Source organism: Lasioglossum baleicum, unplaced genomic scaffold (assembly GCF_051020765.1).
Source record: "Lasioglossum baleicum unplaced genomic scaffold, iyLasBale1 scaffold0027, whole genome shotgun sequence".
NCBI classification, from domain to species: domain Eukaryota; kingdom Metazoa; phylum Arthropoda; class Insecta; order Hymenoptera; family Halictidae; genus Lasioglossum; species Lasioglossum baleicum.
Genome location: NW_027469087.1, coordinates 765,581 through 783,723, shown reverse-complemented (window position 1 = coordinate 783,723; position 18,143 = coordinate 765,581).

Genomic DNA, 18,143 nt, shown 5'->3' with positions numbered 1-18,143 from the left:
AGAAGGGGGGCAAAATAAAGGGGAATGAAAGATAAAGATAAAATTTATAATATAGAATATAAAATATATATAGAATAAAATGAAATATCATAAAATAAAAGGAGGGGGTCGACCGGCAGGTCGCATCTTTGTAGAGGGGGGGGAGGGGATTATTGCTCCACCTCGCCCCCCGCGACCTGCCCACCCCGGGGGCGCCTTAACGGCCAGCCCCCCTTGGCGGCGGTGGAAGTACTAAGTAAGTCCCACCGCTGCCATTACGTCTGCCTCCCCTTACAGGGGGCCGCCGGCCTCGTCGGGGTTGCCCCGCCGATGCTAACCTCCTGGCGGAGAGGGGTCGGCTTCCCTCTCCCTCTCCGCTGCCTCCTTCTGCGTTATCACAATCTCGCAGAAGAAGGCAAACGCTGCTCTTGACCTCTCGCTGCCGATCATGTGGTCGACCACGACCGGCAACGAGTTGTCCATCCCAATAACGCCCCTTACGACATTCTTCCAGCGTATGCCGCGCAGAGTCCTGGGCCTCCTCGCAGTGGTGGCACTGCGATCCTCCCAGTGCCAGTTATGAACACACAGTTTGAGGAAACGGCGGTATGCAGGTAATTTAACTTATGCACATGCATTGCTGCAACTTGTGCTGTATCGTTTAGAATTTTTGTTACCGCCATCCGATTTTTATACATGTGCAAATACTCGTACACGCTGCATTGTATTTTTGTCCGCACGCGACAAGGAGGGGACAGAGGCGAGTTCCGGCTCGCGTCTGTCCCCTCCCCCGGACCCACCCCCCTGGTCGACCCGCATAAAACTTAAAAATATGATGAAATAAAAGATAAAATCAATAAATGAAAACGTGTATAGATAAAATAGATAAAATAAAAGTCAATAAATAAATAAATAATAATAAGTAAATAAATACAATGGACAAAACACAACAAACATAAGAAGGGGGGGCAAAATAAAGGGGAATAAAAGATAAAGATAAAATTTATAATATGGAATATAAAATATATATAGAATAAAATGAAATATCATAAAATAAAAGGAGGGGTTCGACCGGCAGGTCGCATCTTTGAGGAGGGGGGGAGGGTATTATTGCTCCACCTCGCCCCCCGCGACCTGCCCACCCCGGGGGCGCCTTAACGGCCAGGCCCCCTTGGCGGCGGTGGAAGTACTAAGTAGTCCCACCGCCGCCATTACGTCTGCGGCCCCTTACAGGGGGCCGCCGGCCTCGTCGGGGTTGCCCCGCCGATGCTAACCTCCTGGCGGAGAGGGGGTCGGCTTCCCTTTCCCTCTCCGCTGCCTCCTTCTGCGTTATCACAATCTCGCAGAAGGAGGCAAACGCTGCTCTTGACCTCTCGCTGCCGATCATGTGGTCGACCACGACCGGCAACGAGTTGTCCATCCCAATAACGCCCCTTACGACATTCTTCCAGCGTATGCCGCGCAGAGTCCTGGGCCTCCTCGCAGTGGTGGCACTGCGATCCTCCCAGTGCCAGTTATGAACACACAGTTTGAGGAAACGGCGGTATGCAGGTAATTTAACTTATGCGCATGCATTGCTGCAACTTGTGCTGTATCGTTTAGAATTTTTGTTACCGCCATCCGAATTTTATACATGTGCAAATACTTGTACACGCTGCATTGTATTTTTTTCCGCACGCGACAAGGAGGGGACAGAGGCGAGTTCCGGCTCGCGTCTGTCCCCACCCCCGGTCCCACCCCCCTGGTCGACCCGCATAAAACTTAAAAATATGATAAAATAAAAGATAAAATCAATAAATGAAAACGTGTATAGACAAAATAGATAAAATAAAAGTCAATAAATAAATAAGTAATAATAAGTAAATAAATACAATGGACAAAACACAACAAACATAAGAAGGGGGGCAAAATAAAGGGGAATAAAAGATAAAGATAAAATTTATAATATAGAATATAAAATATATATGTAACGAAAGTATACTTTCGTTAATTTGAATTTCGCCGCGCCTCGCATGCTCCGCGCGCCGTTTAATGAACAACCGCTAGATGGAATGAAACACGATGATTGGAAGAATTGAGGAAAGACACCGATACCAGAGTAAGAGAGAGAAAAAGATAATGATTACGTAATAGAGCACACGTGCCAAAGATAAACAAGCGAAATTTGAGAATAAGGATATTAGAATAAAAGCGATTGAAATAAATACAAAAGAGATAAGTGTAAACTGTAATTGTCGTTTCTTTGTTTACAGGTAAGACTGTAAATCATGTAAATAATGTAAATAACTGTTGTAAAATAATGAATAAAACTTTAATCTTTGTTTACAGAGAAACATATTACTGTTAATATACGAACCTTCAGCCTAATAATATTGAGGGACTTATAAAACGACAATTTTCTTTATAATGGCGAAAAGACTGCAGTTTGTATTCAAATCTGTGGCATCACCAAAGGATAAGAAAACAAATGTAATCGCCATAACCTCAATTAAAACAGATGAAGTCAAAGAATATGCATTGACACAAGATATGATGTTAATAAGTGAACATGAAGAATTGATGAAGACAGAGGTTTATAAGAGAGTGAGGAAAAGTTTCACTCAAAGAGGTCAAGAGAGGACGGTGTGGATTACACTTACAGAAGAATTGAAGACAATATATTTGGATCCAGAGGGTAATGTAATGTTTAAGGATGTATATTTAGAACAAATAGTAGGAAAAGATAGGGCAGTGGAACCCACAGAAAAGAAAGAGGGTCAATTGAATTTGAAACATGTAGCAGAGAAGTTCATGATTGAGAAGTTTACATGCAAACATTCAAATACAAAACAGTGGCTAAACACATTTGAAAAAGAATGTAGGAGATTTGAAATCAGGGAAGATAGTACTAAGATTGAGATACTGAGGTTATTCCTTGAAAAACCATGTTTAGATTGGCACTCAGCAACTTTAACAACGTTGACAATGGAGGCTCAATGGGATGAATGGAAAAACAGGTTTTTAGAAACATTTGCAGACAAAGGATGGAGTACAGGAATGTATGCTATAAATTACAGGTATAAGGAAGGTTCATTAATGGAATATGCTATACGGAAAGAAAAACTACTGCTAGACATGGACAATGATATTAGTGCACAAACCCAAGTGATGCTTATAGCAGCAGGATTACCTGAATTTATCAGAAATAAAATAGATAGAGAAAAGTGTGAAAGCACAGTTGAACTACTACATGAAATCAGAAAATGTGAAGGTTTAGTGAGTAAAAACAGTTTCATAAAAAAGAGGGAGGAAAGACAAGAGAACAAGAAGAAATTTGAAGAAAAAAAACCATGTAAAAATTGTGAAAAGTTAAACAAAGGTATCAGGTATCACCCAGAGGAGTCATGCTGGTTCAAAAAGAAAAATGGAAATGAAACTAGAATAATTGGAAGCAACTCAGTAATAGAAGTAGACCTAAATACAGAACAAAAAAACGAGTAATCACACCATTGATAAAAGTAAAAATATTATTAGAGGAAAAACTAGAGGTAAACGGAACATACGATGCAGGTTCCCAAGTCTCTCTAATAAATTCAAGACTAGTTAAAATAAAAAAAAATACAGAAGATATAAATAAGACATTTTTAAAAACAGTCAATGGTGTGACACAAACGAAAGGTTTAGTAACCATAAAAATAAAAATCTTTGAAAAAGAAGAATACGTTGATGTGTTTATTGTAGAGAGAGATGATTTTGAAGATTTTCTTATTGGCTTAGATATAATAAAAAAATTCAAACTAATTCAGGACGAAAATCTACAAATATCTCAGAAGAAAGAAATACAGATAAAGAAAAAGATGAATACATTGGATAAAAACGAAGAAATAGAAGAAGTTAAAATAAATTTTAACGAACATGTAAATGAAGACGAGTTCAAAATGAATTTAGATCACTTGGATAGTATAAAAAAGATAAAAATTGAAAAACTGATTGAAGAGTATAATACAGCATTTGCAAAAAATAAATACGATGTAGGCACAGTTACAGACTATGAAGCTCGGATAGACTTGCTGGTTGATAAATATTGTGCTAAGAGACCATATAGATGCACTATAGAAGACAAAAAGGAAATAGAAGATCAAGTGGCAAAATTACTGGAAAATAAGTTAATAGAAGAATCTTACAGCCCGTTTGCAGCACCAGTAACTTTAGCATTCAAAAGAGAGGAAAACAAACGATCAAGATTGTGTATAGATTTTCGCGAATTGAACAAAATAGTTACACCACAAGCTCAACCATTCCCATTGATAAATGATTTAATTATGAAAACAAGAAACTGTAAGTACTTCACCACACTAGACATAAATTCCGCTTTCTGGTCAATTCCACTACGCATTGAAGATAGACAAAAAACAGGATTTGTTACACAAGAGGGGCACTTCCAATGGACGTGCCTACCTTTCGGTTTAAAAACATCACCAGCAATTTTCCAGAGAATTTTATCCAACATCTTAAGAAAGCACCATTTAAAAGACTTTTCAGAAAACTACATAGATAATATATTAATTTTCTCAGAATCATTCAAAGAACACATAGAACATATAGAAAAAGTAATAAAAGCAATAGCAAACGAAGGTTTTAGACTAAAATTTAAAAAATGCACATTTGCAGCAGAATCAGTGAAATACCTCGGACATATAATAGAACACAATACAGTAAGACCAGTGAAAGATAATTTAATTTCAATACAGAATTTTCCCACTCCGAAAACCCAAAGGAATATCAGACAGTTTCTTGGAAAAATAAACTTCTATCATGAGTACATACCGAAAAGCTCGATATTGCTAAACCCGTTACACAAACTATTACGGAAAAATGAGAGATTTATATGGTCTGAGGAATGTGAAAGATCCTTCACGGATATAAAAAAATTACTATGTTCTCAGCCAGTGTTGGAAATATTTGATAAGGATTTACCAATTAAAATTTACACGGATGCATCACTAGAAGGTATTGGTGCAGTATTTAAACAGGTACAAAATAATGGTAAAGAAAAGCCAGTAGCGTATTTTTCAAAAAAATTAAATGATTCACAGAAAAGGAAAAAAGCGATTTATTTAGAGTGCCTGGCAATCAAAGAAGCGGTAAAGTATTGGCAACACTGGCTGATTGGAAGAAGATTCACAGTATTTTCAGACCATAAACCATTAGAAAATTTGAACATAAGAGCTAGAACGGATGAAGAACTTGGGGAGTTGACGTATTATTTGTCACAATATAATTTCGAAATTAAATACATTCCGGGAAAAGATAACGTCGAAGCAGATAGTTTAAGTCGAAATCCGGTACTAGAAGACACTGAAAATAAAGATGAAATTCTGAAAATAGTAAACTTGATAAAACTTGATGACATCAAAAAAGATCAGAAAGAAAACGAAATAATACAAAAAATGAAAACAAAATTCATAGAAAAAGATGGAATATTCTACAAAAAGATTAGAAATAGAGAAAAGATTATCCTAGCCGAAAAATTAAGTATGAAAATGATGAAAGACATACACACCGAATGGTGTCACATAGGAATCAGACAGATGATGAACAAAATATGTCCCTATTATACAGCTAGAAATCTAACATCTAATATAAAAAAGATATGTAAGAATTGTGAAGTATGTATAAAGAACAAATCGAGAGGTCAAATAAAATATGGACTGATGTCACACTTGGGACCAGCAACAGAACCATTCGAAATAATGTCAATAGACACCATTGGAGGCTTCGGAGGACAAAGATCAACAAAAAAGTATCTTCACTTGTTAGTTGACCACTTCACAAGATACGCGTTTATATTAACATCTAAAACACAAAATGCTACGGATTTCATTAAGTTAGTTCAGAACGTGCTGGAAACCGACGAGATAGGAATGATATTGACGGATCAGTATCCAGGGATAAACTCAAGAGAGTTCAAAGAATTCCTAAGAAACAGTAATATTAAACTAGTCTTCACAGCAGTAAACGCACCGTTCTCGAATGGCTTGAATGAAAGACTCAATCAGACGCTAATCAATAAAATAAGATGTAGAATAAATGAGAAAGAACATAACAAAGCGTGGACAACGATTGCAAGAGAATGCGTAGATAAATATAATCGGACAGAACATACAGTCACTAGTTTTACACCACAATATCTGTTAGATGGTACAAACACAAGCATCCTACCAGAAGAACTAAAAGAAAACGTAAATAATGAAGACTGGATAAAAGATAAAGAAACAGCTTTAAAAAGAACAAAAACATCACATGATTACAATAAAAGGTTGTATGATAGAAATAGAAAACACCATGTGTTCAACACAGACGAACTAGTATATATAGAAAACGGAAATAAACTGAATAGGAAAAAGCTAGATAATCTAAGAATTGGACCATTCAACATAGTCGAAAGAATATCAAATTCAATATATAAAATTAAGACTGGAAAGAAGAAATCAGAAACGAGTTTGTTCCACATATCAAAATTATTCCCAGTATCAGACGTGGAAGAAGATTGAAAATTTTGGGAATTTTCACTCCGGGGAGGGGAGATGTAACGAAAGTATACTTTCGTTAATTTGAATTTCGCCGCGCCTCGCATGCTCCGCGCGCCGTTTAATGAACAACCGCTAGATGGAATGAAACACGATGATTGGAAGAATTGAGGAAAGACACCGATACCAGAGTAAGAGAGAGAAAAAGATAGTGATTACGTAATAGAGCACACGTGCCAAAGATAAACAAGCGAAATTTGAGAATAAGGATATTAGAATAAAAGCGATTGAAATAAATACAAAAGAGATAAGTGTAAACTGTAATTGTCGTTTCTTTGTTTACAGGTAAGACTGTAAATCATGTAAATAATGTAAATAACTGTTGTAAAATAATGAATAAAACTTTAATCTTTGTTTACAGAGAAACATATTACTGTTAATATACGAACCTTCAGCCTAATAATATTGAGGGACTTATATATATAGAATAAAATGAAATATCATAAAATAAAAGGAGGGGGTCGACCGGCAGGTCGCATCTTTGAGGAGGGGGGGAGGGGATTATTGCTCCACCTCGCCCCCCCGACCTGCCCACCCCGGGGGCGCCTTAACGGCCAGCCCCCCTTGGCGGCGGTGGAAGTACTAAGTAGTCCCACCGCCGCCATTACGTCTGCGGCCCCTTACAGGGGGCCGCCGGCCTCGTCGGGGTTGCCCCGCCGATGCTAACCTCCTGGCGGAGAGGGGGTCGGCTTCCCTCTCCCTCTCCGCTGCCTCCTTCTGCGTTATCACAATCTCGCAGAAGAAGGCAAACGCTGCTCTTGACCTCTCGCTGCCGATCATGTGGTCGACCACGACCGGCAACGAGTTGTCCATCCCAATAACGCCCCTTACGACATTCTTCCAGCGTATGCCGCGCAGAGTCCTGGGCCTCCTCGCAGTGGTGGCACTGCGATCCTCCCAGTGCCAGTTATGAACACACAGTTTGAGGAAACGGCGGTATGCAGGTAATTTAACTTATGCGCATGCATTGCTGCAACTTGTGCTGTATCGTTTAGAATTTTTGTTACCGCCATCCGATTTTTATACATGTGCAAATACTTGTACACGCTGCATTGTATTTTTTTCCGCACGCGACAAGGAGGGGACAGAGGCGAGTTCCGGCTCGCGTCTGTCCCCTCCCCCGGTCCCACCCCCCTGGTCGACCCGCATAAAACTTAAAAATATGATAAAATAAAAGATAAAATCAATAAATGAAAACGTGTATAGACAAAATAGATAAAATAAAAGTCAATAAATAAATAAGTAATAATAAGTAAATAAATACAATGGACAAAACACAACAAACATAAGAAGGGGGGCAAAATAAAGGGGAATAAAAGATAAAGATAAAATTTATAATATAGAATATAAAATATATATAGAATAAAATGAAATATCATAAAATAAAAGGAGGGGGTCGACCGGCAGGTCGCATCTTTGTAGAGGGGGGGAGGGGATTATTGCTCCACCTCGCCCCCCGCGACCTGCCCACCCCGGGGGCGCCTTAACGGCCAGCCCCCCTTGGCGGCGGTGGAAGTACTAAGTAGTCCCACCGCCGCCATTACGTCTGCGGCCCCTTACAGGGGGCCGCCGGCCTCGTCGGGGTTGCCCCGCCGATGCTAACCTCCTGGCGGAGAGGGGGTCGGCTTCCCCCTCCCTCTCCGCTGCCTCCTTCTGCGTTATCACAATCTCGCAGAAGAAGGCAAACGCTGCTCTTGACCTCTCGCTGCCGATCATGTGGTCGACCACGACCGGCAACGAGTTGTCCATCCCAATAACGCCCCTTACGACATTCTTCTAGCGTATGCCGCGCAGAGTCCTGGGCCTCCTCGCAGTGGTGGCACTGCGATCGTCCCAGTGCCAGTTATGAACACACAGTTTGAGGAAACGGCGGTATGCAGGTAATTTAACTTATGCGCATGCATTGCTGCAACTTGTGCTGTATCGTTTAGAATTTTTGTTACCGCCATCCGAATTTTATACATGTGCAAATACTTGTACACGCTGCATTGTATTTTTTTCCGCACGCGACAAGGAGGGGACAGAGGCGAGTTCCGGCTCGCGTCTGTCCCCTCCCCCGGTCCCACCCCCCTGGTCGACCCGCATAAAACTTAAAAATATGATAAAATAAAAGATAAAATCAATAAATGAAAACGTGTATAGACAAAGTAGACAAAATAAAAGTCAATAAATAAATAAGTAATAATAAGTAAATAAATACAATGGACAAAACACAACAAACATAAGAAGGGGGGCAAAATAAAGGGGAATAAAAGATAAAGATAAAATTTATAATATAGAATATAAAATATATATAGAATAAAATGAAATATCATAAAATAAAAGGAGGGGGTCGACCGGCAGGTCCCAACTTTGTAGAGGGGGGGAGGGGATTATTGCTCCACCTCGCCCCCCGCGACCTGCCCACCCCGGGGGCGCCTTAACGGCCAGCCCCCCTTGGCGGCGGTGGAAGTACTAAGTAGTCCCACCGCTGCCATTACGTCTGCGGCCCCTTACAGGGGGCCGCCGGCCTCGTCGGGGTTGCCCCGCCCATGCTAACCTCCTGGCGGAGAGGGGGTCGGCTTCCCTCTCCCTCTCCGCTGCCTCCTTCTGCGTTATCACAATCTCGCAGAAGAAGGCAAACGCTGCTCTTGACCTCTCGCTGCCGATCATGTGGTCGACCACGACCGGCAACGAGTTGTCCATCCCAATAACGCCCCTTACGACATTCTTCCAGCGTATGCCGCGCAGAGCCCTGGGCCTCCTCGCAGTGGTGGCACTGCGATCCTCCCAGTGCCAGTTATGAACACACAGTTTGAGGAAGCGGCGGTATGCAGGTAATTTAACTTATGCGCATGCATTGCTGCAACTTGTGCTGTATCGTTTAGAATTTTTGTTACCGCCATCCGATTTTTATACATGTGCAAATACTTGTACACGCTGCATTGTATTTTTTTCCGCACGCGACAAGGAGGGGACAGAGGCGAGTTCCGGCTCGCGTCTGTCCCCTCCCCCGGTCCCACCCCCCTGGTCGAACCGCATAAAACTTAAAAATATGATAAAATAAAAGATAAAATCAATAAATGATAACGTGTATAGACAAAATAGATAAAATAAAAGTCAATAAATAAATAAGTAATAATAAGTAAATAAATACAATGGACAAAACACAACAAACATAAGAAGGGGGGCAAAATAATGGGGAATAAAAGATAAAGATAAAATTTATAATATAGAATATAAAATATATATAGAATAAAATGAAATATCATAAAATAAAAGGAGGGGGTCGACCGGCAGGTCGCATCTTTGTAGAGGAGGGGAGGGGATTATTGCTCCACCTCGCCCGCCGCGACCTGCCCACCCCGGGGGCGCCTTAACGGCCAGCCCCCCTTGGCGGCGGTGGAAGTACTAAGTAGTCCCACCGCTGCCATTACGTCTGCGGCCCCTTACAGGGGGCCGCCGGCCTCGTCGGGGTTGGCCCGCCGATGCTAACCTCCTGGCGGAGAGGGGGTCGGCTTCCCTTTCCCTCTCCGCTGCCTCCTTCTTGCGTTATCACAATCTCGCAGAAGGAGGCAAACGCTGCTCTTGACCTCTCGCTGCCGATCATGTGGTCGACCACGACCGGCAACGAGTTGTCCATCCCAATAACGCCCCTTACGACATTCTTCCAGCGTATGCCGCGCAGAGACCTGGGCCTCCTCGCAGTGGTGGCACTGCGATCCTCCCAGTGCCAGTTATGAACACACAGTTTGAGGAAACGGCGGTATGCAGGTAATTTAACTTATGCGCATGCATTGCTGCAACTTGTGCTGTATCGTTTAGAATTTTTGTTACCGCCATCCGATTTTTATACATGTGCAAATACTCGTACACGCTGCATTGTATTTTTTTCCGCACGCGACAAGGAGGGGACAGAGGCGAGTTCCGGCTCGCGTCTGTCCCCTCCCCCGGTCCCACCCCCCTGGTCGACCCGCATAAAACTTAAAAATATGGAAAAATAAAAGATAAAATCAATAAATGAAAACGTGTATAGACAAAATAGATAAAATAAAAGTCAATAAATAAATAAGTAATAATAAGTAAATAAATACAATGGACAAAACACAACAAACATAAGAAGGGGGGGCAAAATAAAGAGGAATAAAAGATAAAGACAAAATTTATAATATAGAATATAAAATATATATAGAATAAAATGAAATATCATAAAATAAAAGGAGGGGGTCGACCGGCAGGTCGCATCTTTGTAGAGGGGGGAGGGGATTATTGCTCCACCTCGCCCCCCGCGACCTGCCCACCCCGGGGTCGCCTTAACGGCCAGCCCCCCTTGGCGGCGGTGGAAGTACTAAGTAGTCCCACCGCCGCCATTACGTCTGCGGCCCCTTGCAGGGGGCCGCCGGCCTCGTCGGGGTTGCCCCGCCGATGCTAACCTCCTGGCGGAGAGGGGGTCGGCTTCCCTTTCCCTCTCCGCTGCCTCCTTCTGCGTTATCACAATCTCGCAGAAGGAGGCAAACGCTGCTCTTGACCTCTCGCTGCCGATCATGTGGTCGACCACGACCGGCAACGAGTTGTCCATCCCAATAACGCCCCTTACGACATTCTTCTAGCGTATGCCGCGCAGAGTCCTGGGCCTCCTCGCAGTGGTGGCACTGCGATCGTCCCAGTGCCAGTTATGAACACACAGTTTGAGGAAACGGCGGTATGCAGGTAATTTAACTTATGCGCATGCATTGCTGCAACTTGTGCTGTATCGTTTAGAATTTTTGTTACCGCCATCCGATTTTTATACATGTGCAAATACTTGTACACGCTGCATTGTATTTTTTTCCGCACGCGACAAGGAGGGGACAGAGGCGAGTTCCGGCTCGCGTCTGTCCCCTCCCCCGGTCCCACCCCCCTGGTCGACCCGCATAAAACTTAAAAATATGATAAAATAAAAGATAAAATCAATAAATGAAAACGTGTATAGACAAAATAGATAAAATAAAAGTCAATAAATAAATAAGTAATAATAAGTAAATAAATACAATGGACAAAACACAACAAACATAAGAAGGGGGGCAAAATAAAGGGGAATAAAAGATAAAGATAAAATTTATAATATAGAATATAAAATATATATAGAATAAAATGAAATATCATAAAATAAAAGGAGGGGGTCGACCGGCAGGTCGCATCTTTGTAGAGGGGGGGAGGGGATTATTGCTCCACCTCGCCCCCCGCGACCTGCCCACCCCGGGGGCGCCTTAACGGCCAGCCCCCCTTGGCGGCGGTGGAAGTACTAAGTAGTCCCACCGCCGCCATTACGTCTGCGGCCCCTTACAGGGGGCCGCCGGCCTCGTCGGGGTTGCCCCGCCGATGCTAACCTCCTGGCGGAGAGGGGGTCGGCTTCCCCCTCCCTCTCCGCTGCCTCCTTCTGCGTTATCACAATCTCGCAGAAGAAGGCAAACGCTGCTCTTGACCTCTCGCTGCCGATCATGTGGTCGACCACGACCGGCAACGAGTTGTCCATCCCAATAACGCCCCTTACGACATTCTTCTAGCGTATGCCGCGCAGAGTCCTGGGCCTCCTCGCAGTGGTGGCACTGCGATCGTCCCAGTGCCAGTTATGAACACACAGTTTGAGGAAACGGCGGTATGCAGGTAATTTAACTTATGCGCATGCATTGCTGCAACTTGTGCTGTATCGTTTAGAATTTTTGTTACCGCCATCCGATTTTTATACATGTGCAAATACTTGTACACGCTGCATTGTATTTTTTTCCGCACGCGACAAGGAGGGGACAGAGGCGAGTTCCGGCTCGCGTCTGTCCCCTCCCCCGGTCCCACCCCCCTGGTCGACCCGCATAAAACTTAAAAATATGATAAAATAAAAGATAAAATTAATAAATGAAAACGTGTATAGACAAAATAGATAAAATAAAAGTCAATAAATAAATAAGTAATAATAAGTAAATAAATACAATGGACAAAACACAACAAACATAAGAAGGGGGGCAAAATAAAGGGGAATAAAAGATAAAGATAAAATTTATAATATAGAATATAAAATATATATACAATAAAATGAAATATCATAAAATAAAAGGAGGGGGTCGACCGGCAGGTCGCATCTTTGTAGAGGGGGGGAGGGGATTATTGCTCCACCTCGCCCCCCGCGACCTGCCCACCCCGGGGGCGCCTTAACGGCCAGCCCCCCTTGGCGGCGGTGGAAGTACTAAGTAGTCCCACCGCCGCCATTACGTCTGCGGCCCCTTACAGGGGGCCGCCGGCCTCGTCGGGGTTGCCCCGCCGATGCTAACCTCCTGGCGGAGAGGGGGTCGGCTTCCCTCTCCCTCTCCGCTGCCTCCTTCTGCGTTATCACAATCTCGCAGAAGAAGGCAAACGCTGCTCTTGACCTCTCGCTGCCGATCATGTGGTCGACCACGACCGGCAACGAGTTGTCCATCCCAATAACGCCCCTTACGACATTCTTCTAGCGTATGCCGCGCAGAGTCCTGGGCCTCCTCGCAGTGGTGGCACTGCGATCGTCCCAGTGCCAGTTATGAACACACAGTTTGAGGAAACGGCGGTATGCAGGTAATTTAACTTATGCGCATGCATTGCTGCAACTTGTGCTGTATCGTTTAGAATTTTTGTTACCGCCATCCGATTTTTATACATGTGCAAATACTTGTACACGCTGCATTGTATTTTTTTCCGCACGCGACAAGGAGGGGACAGAGGCGAGTTCCGGCTCGCGTCTGTCCCCTCCCCCGGTCCCACCCCCCTGGTCGACCCGCATAAAACTTAAAAATATGATAAAATAAAAGATAAAATCAATAAATGAAAACGTGTATAGACAAAATAGATAAAATAAAAGTCAATAAATAAATAAGTAATAATAAGTAAATAAATACAATGGACAAAACACAACAAACATAAGAAGGGGGGCAAAATAAAGGGGAATAAAAGATAAAGATAAAATTTATAATATAGAATATAAAATATATATAGAATAAAATGAAATATCATAAAATAAAAGGAGGGGGTCGACCGGCAGGTCGCATCTTTGTAGAGGGGGGGAGGGGATTATTGCTCCACCTCGCCCCCCGCGACCTGCCCACCCCGGGGGCGCCTTAACGGCCAGCCCCCTTTGGCGGCGGTGGAAGTACTAAGTAGTCCCACCGCCGCCATTACGTCTGCGGCCCCTTACAGGGGGCCGCCGGCCTCGTCGGGGTTGCCCCGCCGATGCTAACCTCCTGGCGGAGAGGGGGTCGGCTTCCCCCTCCCTCTCCGCTGCCTCCTTCTGCGTTATCACAATCTCGCAGAAGAAGGCAAACGCTGCTCTTGACCTCTCGCTGCCGATCATGTGGTCGATCACGACCGGCAACGAGTTGTCCATCCCAATAACGCCCCTTACGACATTCTTCCAGCGTATGCCGCGCAGAGTCCTGGGCCTCCTCGCAGTGGTGGCACTGCGATCCTCCCAGTGCCAGTTATGAACACACAGTTTGAGGAAACGGCGGTATGCAGGTAATTTAACTTATGCGCATGCATTGCTGCAACTTGTGCTGTATCGTTTAGAATTTTTGTTAACGCCATCCGAATTTTATACTTGTGCAAATACTTGTACAAGCTGCATTGTATTTTTTTCCGCACGCGACAAGGAGGGGACAGAGGCGAGTTCCGGCTCGCGTCTGTCCCCTCCCCCGGTCCCACCCCCCTGGTCGACCCGCATAAAACTTAAAAATATGATAAAATAAAAGATAAAATCAATAAATGAAAACGTGTATAGACAAAATAGATAAAATAAAAGTCAATAAATAAATAAGTAATAATAAGTAAATAAATACAATGGACAAAACACAACAAACATAAGAAGGGGGGGCAAAATAAAGGGGAATAAAAGATAAAGATAAAATTTATAATATAGAATATAAAATATATATAGAATAAAATGAAATATCATAAAATAAAAGGAGGGGGTCGACCGGCAGGTCGCATCTTTGTAGAGGGGGGAGGGGATTATTGCTCCACTTCGCTCCCCGCGACCTTTCCACCCCGGGGGCGCCTTAACGGCCAGCCCCCCTTGGCGGCGGTGGAAGTACTAAGTAGTCCCACCGCCGCCATTACGTCTGCGGCCCTTACAGGGGGCCGCCGGCCTCGTCGGGGTTGCCCCGCCGATGCTAACCTCCTGGCGGAGAGGGGTTCGGCTTCCCTCTCCCTCTCCGCTGCCTCCTTCTGCGTTATCACAATCTCGCAGAAGGAGGCAAACGCTGCTCTTGACCTCTCGCTGCCGATCATGTGGTCGACCACGACCGGCAACGAGTTGTCCATCCCAATAACGCCCCTTACGACATTCTTCCAGCGTATGCCGCGCAGAGACCTGGGCCTCCTCGCAGTGGTGGCACTGCGATCCTCCCAGTGTCAGTTATGAACACACAGTTTGAGGAAACGGCGGTATGCAGGTAATTTAACTTATGCACATGCATTGCTGCAACTTGTGCTGTATCGTTTAGAATTTTTGTTACCGCCATCCGATTTTTATACATGTGCAAATACTCGTACACGCTGCATTGTATTTTTTTCCGCACGCGACAAGGAGGGGACAGAGGCGAGTTCCGGCTCGCGTCTGTCCCCTCCCCCGGTCCCACCCCCCTGGTCGACCCGCATAAAACTTAAAAATATGATAAAATAAAAGATAAAATCAATAAATGAAAACGTGTGTAGATAAAATAGATAAAATAAAAGTCAATAAATAAATAAATAATAATAAGTAAATAAATACAATGGACAAAACACAACAAACATAAGAAGGGGGGCAAAATAAAGGGGAATAAAAGATAAAGATAAAATTTATAATATAGAATATAAAATATATATAGAATAAAATGAAATGTCATAAAATAAAAGGAAGGGGGTCGACCGGCAGGTCGCATCTTTATAGAGGGGGGGAGGGGATTATTGCTCCACCTCGCCCCCCGCGACCTGCCCACCCCGGGGGCGCCTTAACGGTCAGCCCCCCTTGGCGGCGGTGGAAGTACTAAGTAGTCCCACCGCCGCCATTACGTCTGCGGCCCCTTACAGGGGGCCGCCGGCCTCGTCGGGGTTGCCCCGCCGATGCTAACCTCCTGGCGGAGAGGGGGTCGGCTTCCCTCTCCCTCTCCGCTGCCTCCTTCTGCGTTATCACAATCTCGCAGAAGAAGGCAAACGCTGCTCTTGACCTCTCGCTGCCGATCATGTGGTCGACCACGACCGGCAACGAGTTGTCCATCCCAATAACGCCTCTTACGACATTCTTCCAGCGTATGCCGCGCAGAGACCTGGGCCTCCTCGCAGTGATGGCACTGCGATCCTCCCAGTGCCAGTTATGAACACACAGTTTGAGGCAACGGCGGTATGCAGGTAATTAAACTTATGCGCATGCATTGCTGCAACTTGTGCTGTATCGTTTAGAATTTTTGTTACCGCCATCCGATTTTTATACATGTGCAAATACTTGTACACGCTGCATTGTATTTTTTTCCGCACGCGACAAGGAGGGGACAGAGGCGAGTTCCGGCTCGCGTCTGTCCCCTCCCCCGGTCCCACCCCCCTGGTCGACCCGCATAAAACTTAAAAATATGATAAAATAAAAGATAAAATCAATAAATGAAAACGTGTATAGACAAAATAGATAAAATAAAAGTCAATAAATAAATAAGTAATAATAAGTAAATAAATACAATGGACAAAACACAACAAACATAAGAAGGGGGGCAAAATAAAGGGGAATAAAAGATAAAGATAAAATTTATAATATAGAATATAAAATATATATAGAATAAAATGAAATATCATAAAATAAAAGGAGGGGGTCGACCGGCAGGTCGCATCTTTGTAGAGGGGGGGAGGGGATTATTGCTCCACCTCGCCCCCCGCGACCTGCCCACCCCGGGGGCGCCTTAACGGCCAGCCCCCCTTGGCGGCGGTGGAAGTACTAAGTAGTCCCACCGCCGCCATTACGTCTGCGGCCCCTTACAGGGGGCCGCCGGCCTCGTCGGGGTTGCCCCGCCGATGCTAACCTCCTGGCGGAGAGGGGGTCGGCTTCCCTCTCCCTCTCCGCTGCCTCCTTCTGCGTTATCACAATCTCGCAGAAGAAGGCAAACGCTGCTCTTGACCTCTCGCTGCCGATCATGTGGTCGACCACGACCGGCAACGAGTTGTCCATCCCAATAACGCCCCTTACGACATTCTTCTAGCGTATGCCGCGCAGAGTCCTGGGCCTCCTCGCAGTGGTGGCACTGCGATCCTCCCAGTGCCAGTTATGAACACACAGTTTGAGGAAACGGCGGTATGCAGGTAATTTAACTTATGCGCATGCATTGCTGCAACTTGTGCTGTATCGTTTAGAATTTTTGTTACCGCCATCCGATTTTTATACATGTGCAAATACTTGTACACGCTGCATTGTATTTTTTTCCGCACGCGACAAGGAGGGGACAGAGGCGAGTTCCGGCTCGCGTCTGTCCCCTCCCCCGGTCCCACCCCCCTGGTCGACCCGCATAAAACTTAAAAATATGATAAAATAAAAGATAAAATCAATAAATGAAAACGTGTATAGACAAAATAGATAAAATAAAAGTCAATAAATAAATAAGTAATAATAAGTAAATAAATACAATGGACAAAACACAACAAACATAAGAAGGGGGCCAAATAAAGGGGAATAAAAGATAAAGATAAAATTTATAATATAGAATATAAAATATATATAGAATAAAATGAAATATCATAAAATAAAAGGAGGGGGTCGACCGGCAGGTCGCATCTTTGTAGAGGGGGGGAGGGGATTATTGCTCCACCTCGCCCCCCGCGACCTGCCCACCCCGGGGGCGCCTTAACGGCCAGCCCCCCTTGGCGGCGGTGGAAGTACTAAGTAGTCCCACCGCCGCCATTACGTCTGCGGCCCCTTACAGGGGGCCGCCGGCCTCGTCGGGGTTGCCCCGCAGATGCTAACCTCCTGGCGGAGAGGGGGTCGGCTTCCCTTTCCCTCTCCGCTGCCTCCTTCTGCGTTATCACAATCTCGCAGAAGGAGGCAAACGCTGCTCTTGACCTCTCGCTGCCGATCATGTGGTCGACCACGACCGGCAACGAGTTGTCCATCCCAATAACGCCCCTTACGACATTCATCCAGCGTATGCCGCGCAGAGACCTGGGCCTCCTCGCAGTGGTGGCACTGCGATCCTCCCAGTGCCAGTTATGAACACACAGTTTGAGGAAACGGCGGTATGCAGGTAATTTAACTTATGCGCATGCATTGCTGCAACTTGTGCTGTATCGTTTAGAATTTTTGTTACCGCCATCCGATTTTTATACATGTGCAAATACTTGTACACGCTGCATTGTATTTTTTTCCGCACGCGACAAGGAGGGGACAGAGGCGAGTTCCGGCTCGCGTCTGTCCCCTCCCCCGGTCCCACCCCCCTGGTCGACCCGCATAAAACTTAAAAATATGATTAAATAAAAAATAAAATCAATAAATGAAAACGTGTACAGACAAAATAGATAAAATAAAAGTCAATAAATAAATAAGTAATAATAAGTAAATAAATACAATGGACAAAACACAACAAACATAAGAAGGGGGGC